Source organism: Erpetoichthys calabaricus, chromosome 4, assembly GCF_900747795.2.
Source record: "Erpetoichthys calabaricus chromosome 4, fErpCal1.3, whole genome shotgun sequence".
Lineage (NCBI taxonomy): Eukaryota > Metazoa > Chordata > Cladistia > Polypteriformes > Polypteridae > Erpetoichthys > Erpetoichthys calabaricus.
In genome coordinates, this window is record NC_041397.2 from 276287425 (window position 1) to 276302434 (window position 15010).

Genomic DNA, 15010 nt, shown 5'->3' on the forward strand with positions numbered 1-15010 from the left:
CCTGACTATACGGCCTTAGACTAGCGAGCGCATTACAAAAATCAGCCCACATATCAGTTTTTCAAACCAAAATGGAACTTTTTATCACATTGGGATTTTTACTTGGATTAAGTAAAAACAGAATGCTTATGAAATTCTAAAGTCTTCCCTACTTTAGTGTTGCCACAAGGAACAGATTATTAATGTTCTATTAAATCAGTGAAATCTTTCTCAATGATTACCTAACACTGAATAATACACCAAATAACTTACTTCAATACACAATTTGACAAATGGTGATAGAGAATAGTGTCTCTGACTTGAAAGCATTGTGTGTTTTGGACATTGTAACACCATTGTGTGTGATGCAGGAATCAAATCAAGGCCATGGCATCAGTTCAACACAAGCAACACTCACACACACAGGGACAGTTTAAACTAACCGATTATCTTAAGAGGGAAGTCTTTGAGTGAAAGGGGAGTACCTGGAGTAAAAAGCCAGAAGGACATGGACAAAGCATGAAAACTTTACACTTGTACTGCTGGGGCTAAAATCTGATCCCAAGATTATGGGCATGTAAAGCAGCAGTGCCAATTATTTTCCACTGTTATACTCTTTATTGTGCATACTTGAACAAAATGTCTTCAATTCCATACTTTTCGGCTGCATATATTACACTACCCTTTACACATATGCCCTTAGCATATGACTATCAAATGAATTGGCTGTTAGGGAGTGATTGTGACTGTTGAACCTATGTTGTATGTTTGTATGGATGTTTTAAGCTTTACCACATAAACTTCTTTACAACTAATGTTATGGTATTAAGGTATTTACTTAAATATTAATAGTCATAATCACAGAAACACTCATTTTCATATGTATATACACTATACAAATACACATTCTCATATGTGCATTCATACCCATACTATCATTATTACTATTATTGAATTTGCATATTTGATGCATTAAATATCAGGTAGGAATCGATCAGATTCCTCTGGTCTTTTCTACTATGGTTTCCTAAAATATATTGTATGCTATTTTCATTAAACTAAACTTGTTCCAATGCCTTATGCTTATTCTAAAAATATTTCATGAACATGTGTCCAATGACCAGCACTACCTTTGCATCTGCTGACTTCAGTTTGTTGTCAAGGGTTACATTGTGGTGCCTTGCTTAGCGTTACTAATAATTTCACTGTTCTCTGTACATGAGACATTACTACCACTATGACTACTACAGTATGACTCCTTTGTGGAGTTTGTAGGTTCACAAATGTACTGTGGGTATGCCGGTTATTCTTCCACATCCCAAAGATGTGCATACTATGTGAAGTACGGTGCCTACCAAAATTATTTAACCCTTGGAAGTCTTCACATTTAATAATTATACAACATTGAATCACAGTGAATTTTTTTTATACTGACCAACATTAAAATACTTTAATATCCAAATGAAAAATTATCTCTGCAAAGTGATCTAAATTAATTTAAAATACACAACACAAAATAACTGACCACATAAGAATTCACCCCTTTTAATATGACACACCTAAAGCATCACTGGTGCAGCTAATTGGTTTTAGAAGTCACAGAAGATCACTAGTTCAACGGAGATCACTTGTCTGAACTCAAGGGGTTTTAATTGTTTGTAGAATGAATGCACCATATCTGGGGGGTCCAACCTTTGATGAGTCAATATGGTAACATGGCCTACACAATGAAAACAAACAAACACTCAAAAAAAGTGTTTAAAAAGCACATGACAGGGGATGGAGATAAGAAATATGCAAATCACTGAATATCCCTTAGAGTATGAAAGAGTAAAGAGTGGAAAGAGTATGGTGCCACTGCAAATCTGTCTTGAACAAGCTGTCCACAAAATCTGAGTGATTGCACAAGAAGACAACTAGTGAGGGAGGCCTCCAAAAGGTCTCTGATAAATCTGAAGGAGTTACAAGTGGCAGTGGCTAAGACTGGAGAGACTATGCATACAACTGTTGCCTGGATGCATCAACAGTTGCGACTTTATGGATGCTTGGCAAGGAGAAGTCAGGTCAGATCAGGTCAGGTTGAGGAGCACCAGTACAGCGTGTTGCCGCACCCACAACACACTGAAACAGCTCAGTATCCTGGTTGGCAACTTCCCAGGAAGACACACGGTCTAGTCCCACCTTCCGGAAATGACCATCTATCTGCCACAACCAGGTGTTACGTGACCATCCCCTTGGCCTGGTCTAGCCACTCGGGTCCTCAACAATGAGGATCCTATGAGGCGGATCACCCTGAGGGAATCACACCAATTGGACGTAGTTCCATAACTGACATTCCCTCACAATACAGGTAATGTGCATCATTCGGGACTCCGTGAGCAACTGCTCATTTGACAAAAAAAAAAACCAGTGGTACCCAAGGATTCTCTGAAGAGACACAGTATCAAAGTAATCCAGTCTTCATCTCAGGCCACTGGATAGCGTTCATCTCCTGCAACCATAGAGCAAGACAGGAAGCACCAGGACCCGAAAGACTTGGACCTTTATCCTTTTGCATAGATTTTGGGAGTGCCACACACCCCTTTCCAGTGACCTTATGACCCTCCATGCTCTCCCAATCTGTCTACTGACTACATAGGAAGAGTCACCAGAGACATGAATGTCACTGCCATGGTAAGTAAACCTCTTTGCAAGGTCAACACTCTCTCCACAGACAGACATACTGTTGATGGCTGTGCCTAAGAGGTCATTAAAGGCCTGGATCTTGTTTTTTTCCAGGACACTCACAAGCCCAGACACTAAGACTCCTCGCTCAATCTCTCAAGAGCCCTGATCAGAGTCCGCATTGACTCCGCGAACATCACAGCATCATCAGCAAAGTCAAGATCAGTGAATCTTTCTTCACTAACTGATGCCCCACAGCTGCTGGACCCAACAACCTTGCCCAACACCCAGTCCATGCAAGCACTGAATAGAGTATAGGAGCAAGAACATACCCCTGATGAACCCCAGAATCAACTGGGAAAAGTGCAGAGGATCTTCCTCCACTCTGCACAGCGCTCACAGTACAAGTGTACAGGCCATGATATCCAGCAACCTTGAGGGGATTCTGCAGAGTCTAAGGATGTCCCACAGGCAGATTGACCAACTGAGTTGAATGCCTTACGAAAATCTACAAAGGCTACAAAGAAACTCTGCCAATATTTGTGTCCGCGTTCCATGAGAACCCTTAGTGCCAGGATGCAGTCGAAGGTAGACTTCTAAGGCATAAAACCAGACTGCTCCGGTCACTGGTAGGTCAGCAAGTGATCACGAATCCTATTGAGGATGGCCCTAGCTAGGACCTTACCTGTCACAGAGAGCAGTGTTATCCCCCCTATAGTTGCTGCAATCCAGGCAACCACTCTTTTATTTACAGATAGGGACAACAAGTCCCGTTTTCCAGTCAGTTGGGATGATGCCAATCTCCCATAGAGAAGCAAGGATTGCTTGCAATGCCAGGAGGACAGCCTTACCACCAAACTGGAGAAGTTCACCCCGGATACCACAGATCCCCGCAGCCTACCCTACCCTTACTGCCTGTGCAATCTCAGTGAGATTGGCTGGTTCACAGATAATTGGAGGATTCGCCTCAAGAACCATGGATCCAGAGCTGTGCAACGTCCTAGCTGGAGGATCAGCTTTAAACAGCTGCTCAAAGTAGCCAACACAACTACATTGTCATCCGTAAGAACTGTTCCATCAACCACCCTGACTGCAACTCTCCGAGGAACAGATTGCTTTCTAATTCTTCGAGTCCTCTGTGACTTTTAAAAAAAGATGCACGTGATGTCTCAGTTAGAGTTTACCAGATGGCACATGGAAGACTCCAAAATCAGCTGGAAGAAGGTTCTATGGCCTAATGAGACCAATATTTTTTTGGCCTTCAAACTTAACATCAGGTTTGGCATAAGACAAATACAGCCCATTATCAAGAATGCCCAATCTCCTCCCTGATGCACGGTGGTGGCAGCATCATGCTATGAGGATGCCTCTCTACCACAGACATTAGAAGGCTTTTAAGGGAAGAGGGAGCAATGAAAGCTTCAAAATACAGGGGTATCCTGAAGGAAATTCAGTCTGCAAGAAACATGTGGCTTGGGGAAGAGTTGTTTTCCAAGACAACGACCACAAGCATAAAACCAAAGTTAAATAGAATGGCTTTAAAAGAAGAATGTTATTGTAGTGTAGTGGCAGAGGGAGAATCTGTGGCTAAGAGCTGAAAAAGACTGTTCAATCCTGATCCCCAGGCAACCTGATATAAATTTTTGCAAAGATAAATGATGAAAAATTGCAGGTTCCAGATGTGTAAAGCTGATGTCTGCAAGGAATCAAGGTCATCATGGTTGCCAAAGGTGCATCAGTCAATTACTGATTTGAATACTTATGCAATAAATTATTTTGTGTTTTATATTTGTAGTCAATTTAAATTACTTTGCAGAAGTTTGTTTTCACTTTGACATTAGAGTGTCTTTTTTCTGATAGTCAGTGTCAAAAAGTCAAAATCCACTATAACTCAATCTGATATAACATTAAATTGTGAAAACCTCCGAAGGGGGCGAATGATTTTTAAAGACACTGTATTTATTGTACTTGAGTTTGTAATAGTAGTATTGAAAAAAATCAATCATTAACATGCAGGGCCAATAGAAGTGTACCTATTATTCTAACTGTATGCATCTGTAGTCAGAAAAAAATGCAAATTCCCCACAAACAGTGACTGAGTCAGGATTTGAACTACATTTCCTGGAGCTATGAGGCAGAACAGCTAACCACTGGAGCAGAATGCCTGGAATCACAGAGGATCCATCCATCCATCCATTTTCCAACCCGCTGAATCCGAACACAGGGTCACGGGGGTCTGCTGGAGCCAATCCCAGCCAACACAGGGCACAAGGCAGGGAACCAATCTGGGCAGGGTGCCAACCCACCGCAGGACGAACACCCACACACCAAGCACACACTAGGGCCAAGTTAGAATCGCCAATCCACCTAACCTGCATGTCTTTGGACTGTGGGAGGAAACCGGAGCGCCCGGAGGAAACCCACGCAGACATGGGGAGAACATGCAAACTCCATGCAGGGAGGACCCGGGAAGCGAACCCGGGTCCCCAGATCTCCCAACTGCGAGGCAGCAGCACTACCCACTGCGCCACCATGCTTCAAGACAAAAAAGGAAGCTCAAGATTGCATGGTCCCCTTACATGGAACTAAAGAAAATCTTTGAATAAAAAAAGTTTGTCTGAATCATTTACTGTTAAGTTTAGGCAACATCTCTCCATAGCATTTCTCAAAAATGTTTTTATATTTCTATTTTTGCATTGTGGTAACCCACATGTGCTTAATCATTAGGCTTTGTTCTGTAGGCATTTTGAAATGTAGTTGTGTACATTTTTTATAATAGAATATATTCATTTTTTTTTCATTATTTGCATGTTTAAAGTGCATTTCTGTCTTTTGTGCAGAGTCTTTTCCAACAACTTGTATCCCATGTTGTTTAATGGAAAAACCCCAGCTGGTCAGAACTGTTATGCTTATTTGAATAGTCTCTCATTTTCTCCTACCTTCTAGTCTAAATGAGCATAATTGTAAAATAACCAATTATAACATAAAATTTTTCACATTCAACCTGTTGAATTTTGAGTGTATTGAACTGCATATCATTATAGGGGTTTTTGACACTGAGGAATCTGGTGAAATTGTTTGTTTTTCGATTCAATGCATTGTTTTAAAGTTCATTTTTGATTTGGGCCATTTTCTGCCACCATTCTGTTTTTTGTTTAGCTGAGCTAAATTGCCTGTTTTTTCCCCCAGTAATGGGCATAGCTTCAGAGGTTGTGATCCTGCCAGTCATTACTCATCAGGATTAAAGGGTCATTCTAGGTTCACTTCCTTATCTGACTACTTGGATTCGAAAACCGTTTTTGTACTTTAATTTCTTCAATTAGTGTTTGATTTCTTACTGATTCTGAACTCTGTAATCCTTCTTGTCCTTGTTCTTGTCTTGTTCTTGATCCCCTGGTTCAGGCCTTTACTTTACTTCATTTCTATTTTTTCCTATGTTTTTTCTTCCAGTCATTCTCATTTTTTCTTGCCAGAATACCTTCTTCTCATATGTAGACATTCTGTTTAGCTGACAGAAGCATTCTCTTAATGCCAGTCTGCCAATTATGATGACAGTCTTAGCAATTACAGCCTGAAGACTGTTAAGAGGCGTGGAGATCCATGGTGCTAGGAACGTGCATGTCCTCAATGTCTTCTGCAGGATTCAAGAAATTAGAAAGGGCACTTGCTAGCTAAAGGTTTGCTCCCTTGTAGACTTTCCCGAGGAGAAAGCACAGTAGTGTGCACGATGATGTGTTTTAGTATGGAAACTATACAGCATGTCACATTTAAAAAAATGCCTTAAGCACCTCCACTGTGAAATGAATTTTAGGCATACATAGAATTGATTTTACTGGTGTATGACAAATTATATGCATTACATGGCTGCAGGAAAGCACTTAGGTAAACACAAGTGTCCACGGGCTTTTGGAAGCAATATTCCTTGTTCTCCAAAAAAACTTTAAAACTTTCAAATATTTCTTTTTAATGAGCTTTGCATTTCATTATTGCACAGTCAGCAGCGAAATTAATATTAGTGCCACTTTTGAAAAACAGCATGCAAATCAAAAGTTGCCTCCTTAATTTAATTCTGGTTTAGGGAGGGCTGGAACCTACCATAACAGCACTGGGTGCAAGGCAGGAAACTTCCCTAGGGGACAGTAGTCCATTGCACAGCCCACTCAGGCACACTCTAACATACAGTCAAAATGCATGTGAGATGTGGGAGAAAAAACAGAAATCCTGGAGATAAAAAACAAACACATAGGGGAGAATGTGCAGACAGACAATGACTGGGACCAAGATTCAAGCTGTCCCACTTAGACAAGTAATAATGCAAGTAGTTTTCTTTGTCCCAATCAAAAGTTTTACATTGTGTTTCTTCTTCTTCATGTTCCTTGTTGCTCTTTTAGTCAAGAGATAAAAACACCTGTTTCTAGGTTATTGGGTTGTTTTTCTTTCAGTAAAGTGTAAATAAGCAAAATTATAGATTGGTGACTCTAAATTGGCCCTAGTGTGTGCTTGGTGTGTGGGTGTGTTTGTGTGTGTCCTGAGGTGGGATGGCACCCTGCTCAGGATTGGTTCCTGACTTGTGCCCTGTGTTGGCTGGGATTGGCTCCAGCAGACCCCCATGACCCTGTGTTCGGATTCAGCGGGTTGGAAAATGGATGGATGGATGGATAAATAGGTGTCAATTTAAATGCTTTTGCAAAATAATATAAATTGATCCATTGCTATTATATGAAGCTTTGAAACATCACAACACTAAGTTGTAACAATCCTTTCATCTGGTTTAAACACTATAAAGTGGTCTTGTCCACTACGGGAGATGGACGTCTGAGGCTGAACTCTGTTAGAAGCGGTGCTACTTTTTCAATTTTTTTTTATAATTCTGAGTTATTCTGTATTTACTCAACCCGGGGGGGGGGGTTCAATTCCAGTATATACAAGCATATATAAGCATGAGTGGCAAAAAAAAGACTCTGAAAGAAATGAAAAAGACAGCTAAAGCTTCATGCAAATCTAAAAAAGCACAGATTTCCCGGGAACTGTTGATGCTGCTGCATCATCCCCAGCCAAGAGCAAAAGTGGGAGCGAGCGTGCAAGTGATTCGGGCAGGGATAATTTGCCGATTCCAGAAGGTTCCATGAAACTGAAAATGGCCTTACCTTCCGCCTTGTCATCTACCCCTTGCGAGCTAATAACATCGGCTACAACTGGGCATGCTACTTCACCCACAGAGTTCGGGGAAGACCAAAATGATCTGTCCGAGCTGAAGGCAATGATCGCCACCACGGCCACCGCTCAAGACATAAAGGAGCTCAATGATAATATAAAGGACATAAACAATATCCATCCATCCATTTTCCAACCCGCTGAACCCAAACACAGGGTCACGGGGGTCTGCTGGAGCCAATCCCAGCCAACACAGGGCACAAGGCAGGAACCAATCCCAGGCAGGGTGCCAACCCACCGCAGGACACACACAAACACACCCACACACCGAGCACACACTAGGGCCAATTTAGAATCGCCAATCCACCTAACCGGCATGTCTTTGGACTGTGGGAGGAAACCGGAACGCCCGGAGGAAACCCACACAGACACGGGGAGAACAGGCAAACTCCACGCAGGGAGGACCCGGGAAGCGAACCTGGGTCTCCTAACTGCGAGGCAGCAGCGCTACCACTGTGCCACCGTGTTGCCCCATAAACAATATAAGGAAAGAAATAAAGGGCATACACAAGACAAACGAGAAGCTGTTTCAGGATATTAAAGACCAGGAAACCCTTTTAAGCAATCGCTTTCAGGCAGCCTTTAAAGGTATGCTAGAAAAGATTGAGGAAAAAATACAGGAAAATGCGCCTAAATTTGAGAATAAGCTTAGAGCACTTGGTGCTCAGATTGAAGGCGTTAAGCAAACGTTCACGACTCATATTGAAATAGCGGAACAACTGGCATCTACCGCTGATGAAAAAGCAATGGCTGCTAATTCCGGATGCAAAGTGCTTGGAGACAGACTTGCTGCACTGGAAGATGGATGCAGAAGGAATAATATCAGAATCGAAGGTCTCCCTGAAAATCGTGAACGTCCAAACCCAGTGAAATTTGTAGCTGAACTATTCTTTAAAATAATTGGAGAGGATTTCAAATCAGACACTGAGATAGCAGCAGCTTACCGCATATGTGGATCGAATACCTCAAAGCCTAGGACTTTCATTGTGTGCTTGAAAAACTACAGTTTAAACTACATACAATGTTACTTCTCAGACAGAAACAAGAGATTATATTTGAAAATAACCACATTCGTATTTTCCCTTATTTCTCACCCTCAACATCTGCTAAATGTGTCCCAAAACACAGAATTAAACCGAGCTTAGGAAAGCCATGATCAGATACAGCCTCTTGTATTCTGCCAAACTGAAAGTGGATATTCAAAGCAAGTTCTACATTTTTACCTCAACAAAGGAAGCAGAAAAAGAGCTACGAAAACTGATCCCAACACTTTTTGAAAGATGATCGTGAGTTGCATTGTGTCCTAGCACGGAAAAATCTTACCTGCTGTAGGATCCATTCGCAATGAAACTCATTCCATAATTACACATTCTATTCCCTTATCTGCCATTTTTTTATGTTTTAATTACAATTATAAGAGTGTATGTATGTATATGGATTTTTTTTGCTTCTTCATAGTGGACTGTTTAACATTATACCCTTGGTTCATTGTATTAGGGCTTACTATCAAATGTGATCTGCTTATCCAGTCTACTGTTTAACATCATTCCCTGGGTTTATTTTCTCAAACTGTTTAAGATTACATGTTATGTTTATAGTATTTGGAATGTACGATCAATAGATATCTTTATTTTAATCCTCATGCACCATTGCTTGGGGGCTTGTTTTGTTTTGGACATGCTGGCATGGTATGTCAGAGGACTGGGACTTTGTGAAGTGCAGTTTAGCCTTTCTTGGGGAGGCAAAATGGGGCGGGCGGGGGGACAAGGGGGGGGGGGAGAAAGAGAGCAAGCTATTTCTTATCTATCCTATTAATCCTTATATTGGAAAGAGCCAACATAACAATAGACTTCATGGCAATAACACCTGGAAGAATTGGAAATTAAGGTCAAAGCTGTTTTATGTAATAATGTACTATTATCTTAAATTAAGATTACAGAATGTCAACAAAAGATCACCAAACAGTTAACTTTGTGACCTGGAATGTTAAAGGTCTCGATCACAAATTAAAGAGAAAGAGAGTATTTGCCCGCCTAACAGGTCTAAATGCTAAAGTAGTATTTTTGCAGAAGACCAACTTAGTAAGCAAGGATCAGGTCCGGCTGCACAGAGATTGGACTGGCTAAATATTCCATTCCAGCTTTACAAAGAAAACTAGAGGTGTGGGAATTCTTATACATAGAACAATCTCATTTGTAGTATCAGATGTAGTATTTGATCCTGAAGGGCAATATGTGATCATCATGGGTAATTTATTTCACTGTAAAGTAATTTTGATAAATATCTACGCACCCAATGTCGATGATAGGGACACATCCAAAACGTATTTGCATTCATTCCCAATATGAACACTCATAAAATTATAATGGCTGGTGACTTTAATTGTGTTTTAAATCCAGACCGCGATAGGTCTTCTGCCACAGGAGTGATGATATCTAACACTGCAAAAACAATCACATAGTTTATAACTCATCATAACTTATTAGACCCCTGGAGATTCCTAAACCCAAATTCAAGAGCATATTCCTTCTACTCACCTGTGCATCACTGTTACTCAAGAATTGATTATTTCTTCATAGATAACAATTTCTTGCCCACAATTAAAGCTTGTAAGTACGACGCTATTGTTATCTCTGACCACGTCCCTTTGATCATGGAGCTTAAATCACTTTGCCCCATATGTTCATCTCGCAGATGGTGCCTTAACCCACTGTTATTAGCAGATGAGAAGTGTACAACAAAAGAAACAGAACAACTAATTTTTAAATATGACATCATTACTGTGAACATGAAGAGAAACCTAATAAGATCTTATCTCAACAAATCCACAAGCAGGAAGTTCGCAATGCAATAACATCAATTACCAACACAGACAGAGACAAAATCATTGATCATTTAAAAATATAATACACACATTTAGAAACTACTATAAGGCCTTATATTCTACTCAGACTAAAGAACAAAAGACACAACCTAACGTGTTTTTGGATGCATTACAAATACTACAACTATACTCTCAGTGCAATAGAATTGGACAAACCTCTAGCACTATCAGAATTACTAGATTCTATGAACTCATTTCAGAGCAGGAAAGCAGCAGGCCCTTTTATAAAAAATTCTCAATTAAGTTAGCTCCCCTTTTACTACCAACATTTCCAGAAGCTAGAGACAATAAAATCCTACCTCAAACTTTTCGCCAAGCATTAATTACTGTGTTTCGTAAGCAAAATAAGGACTTATTACAATGCGTATCATACAGACCAAGCTCACTTCTGAATAACGATGTTAAGATACTCTCCAAAGTTCTTGACAGTAGGATTGAGAAAGTTCTTCTTTCAATAATATCACAAAACCAAACTGGATTTATTAATGGCAGACACTTAGCTTCCAATCTTCGTCGCATTTTAAATGTAATATATTCACCCACAAAGTCTAACACCCCGGAGATATTATTATAGTTGGATGCAGAAAAAGAATTTGATATGGTTAAAAGGAACTACCGTTTCACCATATTGGAAAAATTTGGGTTTGGCCCGAACATACAGTATGTGCATGGATTAAACTTCTGTATATCAGTCCAGAAGCTTCAGTTTGTATTAACAATATTATTTCAGACTACGTCAAACTAGAACGTGGTACTAGACAAGGATACCCCTTGTCACCACTTCTTTTTGCAATCGCCGTAGAGCCACTGGCAGTTCACTGTCGAAATGCTTATCAGATAAGGGGATTATCAGAATAGGACTTGAACAGAAAATTTCACTATATGCAGATGATATGGTACTGTATATATCAGATCCACAAAATACTGTGCCTGCAGTCCTAGCAGCACTAACAGAATTTCAAAAGATTTCTGGTCTCAGAATTAATTTGAATAAAAGTGTAATCTTTCCAGTGAACTCTCCAGCACACAATGTTAGATTGGACACCTTCCCTTTTATCATCACAGATCAGTTCAGATACCTATGGGCAAATATCTCAAGTAAACATAAAGCTCTTAACAACAAAATTTTGCTATCTGCTTGGAAAAACTTAAGCAAGACTTGCATAGATGGTCTACCCTTCATCTCACTTTAGCTGGAAGAATTAACATTGTAAAGATGAATATCCTTCCTAAGCTTCTTTTTCTATTTCAAAGCATTCCAATATACATCAACAAATCATTTTTTTAAGAAGTTAGATTCAATCATAACCTCATTTATTTGGAATTCAAAACATCCACGCATCCAAAGGGTGACCCTACAAAGACATAAGGCAAAAGATGGCATGGCTCTACCTAACTTCCAGTTTTATTACTGGGCATCAAATATACAAGCTATAAAAACCTGGACATTGACACAAATGGATGAACGTACACAGGCCTGGTCCGCAATAGAAATAAAATCCTGCAGTACTTCTTTATATTCCTTGCTTTGTACCCCAGTAAATTCAAGCTATCGCCAATATACTAATAACCCAATTGTGCTTCATTCACTCAGTATATGGAACCAATGCAGGAAGTACTTTAAGATAGAGAAGATTTTATCTTTGGTACCTTTGCATGATAACCACCTTTTTCCTCTCTCTCAAATGTATGCAGCTTTCAATGTCTGGAAACATCGAGATTAAATCACTTAGAAATCTGTACATAGACAATGTCTTTGCATCCTATAAACAATTACCCTCCAAATTTAACCTTCCAGCAACACATTTCTTTCACTACTTTCAAATCAGAAATTTTGTTAAACAAAACCTGCCCGACTTTCCTCACCTACTTCTACTTCGGAAAAATATTGATTAGTCTTGAGGACTCAGGCATTTCTCTAATATATAAAAACATTATAAAGTTGTGGAGAATGGTAGACAACTCTGATAACAGTGGACACAGCCAGCCTTTCATAGTGTTCTGGTACATTGTAAACCACACTCACATACATATTCACAATCCCAAACATATTCCATAGATTTTAAAAAGTATACTTTGTATATGTTGGATATACAATGTATGTTTGTACATAATTTTGTAATTGAGTTTAACATCTCTGCCTCTAAATTGATCCTGCATTTTACCTTATTGATGATAATTATTGGTAAGCAGTGGACAGAGCAAAGAATCCAGGAGGACTTGGGGTAGGATGTCTTCTTGATAGTTACCAAGCTGCTACAAGTTAATTTCCTGTAATGACAATAATAAGAGAAAAAATAACACCTAAAGAAATATGCCTTGAGATTTAGGAAGCAAAAGTGTATTACTAAATCAGATTCTTTGTGGCACACCATGACAGAGTTTCTGCTTTACTAACTGTAAGTTACTTTTAATGAAAATTAGAGAAGTCAAGCCAGTAGACAATTTCCCTTCCATGCAGAAGTGGCTTTAATTGGAACATAAAGCAGAATGGTAAGTCTGAATTATCTTTCTTATTAATTCTTTTTTACTTATGTTAATTAAATGCAGTTAGAGATTTGGTGCTTGCTTTTCACAGTATTAGCACTCTTCTATAATTGTACATTTGAAACAGTTCAGTAGAGTTTGAATAGATGGTCATCATTGTTTCCACAGAATTTGTTTTCACTGTCATTAAATCTGGGTGTGTGCATGAGTGTGCATGAAATAGACCAAGGTCCTATTCAGGGCTAATTCATGCCAGGATATGTTCTGCCTACAACAACTAATTGTATATGGAATTGGCGTGTACAGGAATTGGCCTGTATAGAAAGCTGATAGATGAATCCTTCTATGGCTGCTGTATTAATACCTCAGTTATCTTTTTTTTAACAAACGTGCTGCTGGAGATGCATTTTTTTTTTTACTTTAAAAGCACAGAAGTCATGAAGTCATTAGTTTTTCTTGCTTTAAGACAGGGTACTGAGCAAAATCCATCAACCTACCTGGTATAGTACATATTTTAAGTCTGCATTCTTAGTTAATTGATTGATTTCATATTTTTTGCCAATTGCCACATAATACATAATGTACATGTTAGTTCTAATATATAATTATTTATGTGGTAATAAAGAAAAGGTAAATCCATAATAAATAAGACTCTTTCATCTATAGTTGGAAATAGATTTCATATTAAAATTATTCAAATACAGTATACTTTTGTACTCAAAAGCTGCCTTTGGCAGGGAATAATGGCAGATAGCATATAAACTACAATGAAGTTCTGCCTTTGATGATTATCATCTTTTTATTTTACAGAAATTAAATGAAAATTTTAGAAATCCAGAACCATGTGTCCATCAATCCATCATGAAACGCATTGTTGGTGTAGCCAGAGCCTATCCTGTTTTTAGGCATGAATAGCAATATTGCCACTTATAATGGTTCTATTGGTTCTGAAACACCGATGTTCAACTTGGACAGGTTACGGTAGTGAGAAGGAGTTACCATCTTGGTACGGTCTAAGGAATGGTAACTCCAAGATTTTTAAGGCACATATCCAGATCTCCACATTTGCTAATAAGGGTGCAAGAGAGACCCTGTTAAGTTTTATTTTCTAGAAAGGAAATGTCCAGGGGAAAAAATGAGATAAAGAGAGAGAGAAGTGTGGAAGAAAGAGAAGAGGACAGATCTCTTAGAAAGTTGCTGATGGAAGGGCTGAGTGTGTCCTCTGTCTGCTTGATGAGAATGTGACACCTTTTATGGTGAACAAGAGGATGTAAGGCTTCCTGACCAACAGGTAAACACACAATCATCAGCTGAGGAAGGTAATATCAGTTCACTCAGTTTTGGAATGGACTGATAAAACTGGAAGAAGGCTAATACTTGCATGTGTAGATGCTATGAGGCAGGACGTCACCCCTGGCTGGTTGAAATGAGACTGTGTTGCTCCTATAAGGCACCATATTTCCATTTTTGGCTTGTTCCAGATACTGCTTGCAAATAGTTTTTGTTTTAAGCAGTTTTCTTATTAAGCTGTAAATATTTGCTCTAGGGAATATAGATTGGAACAAGATATTCAAGTAATCACTTCTAATTTAGGAACTATATGTTTAATAGTAACAATAAAGACACAGATTTGTCTAAAGAGACAGGAAAAACAAAGTAGTGTGAAACTGATACATAAATTGAGCCCAGCAACATCCGTTCATTAATTAATTTTTGAACTGTGGCCAGTTGACAACAGAGAAAAGGAAAACAAAACATTGAGTAAGAAGCATCTATGGAGAA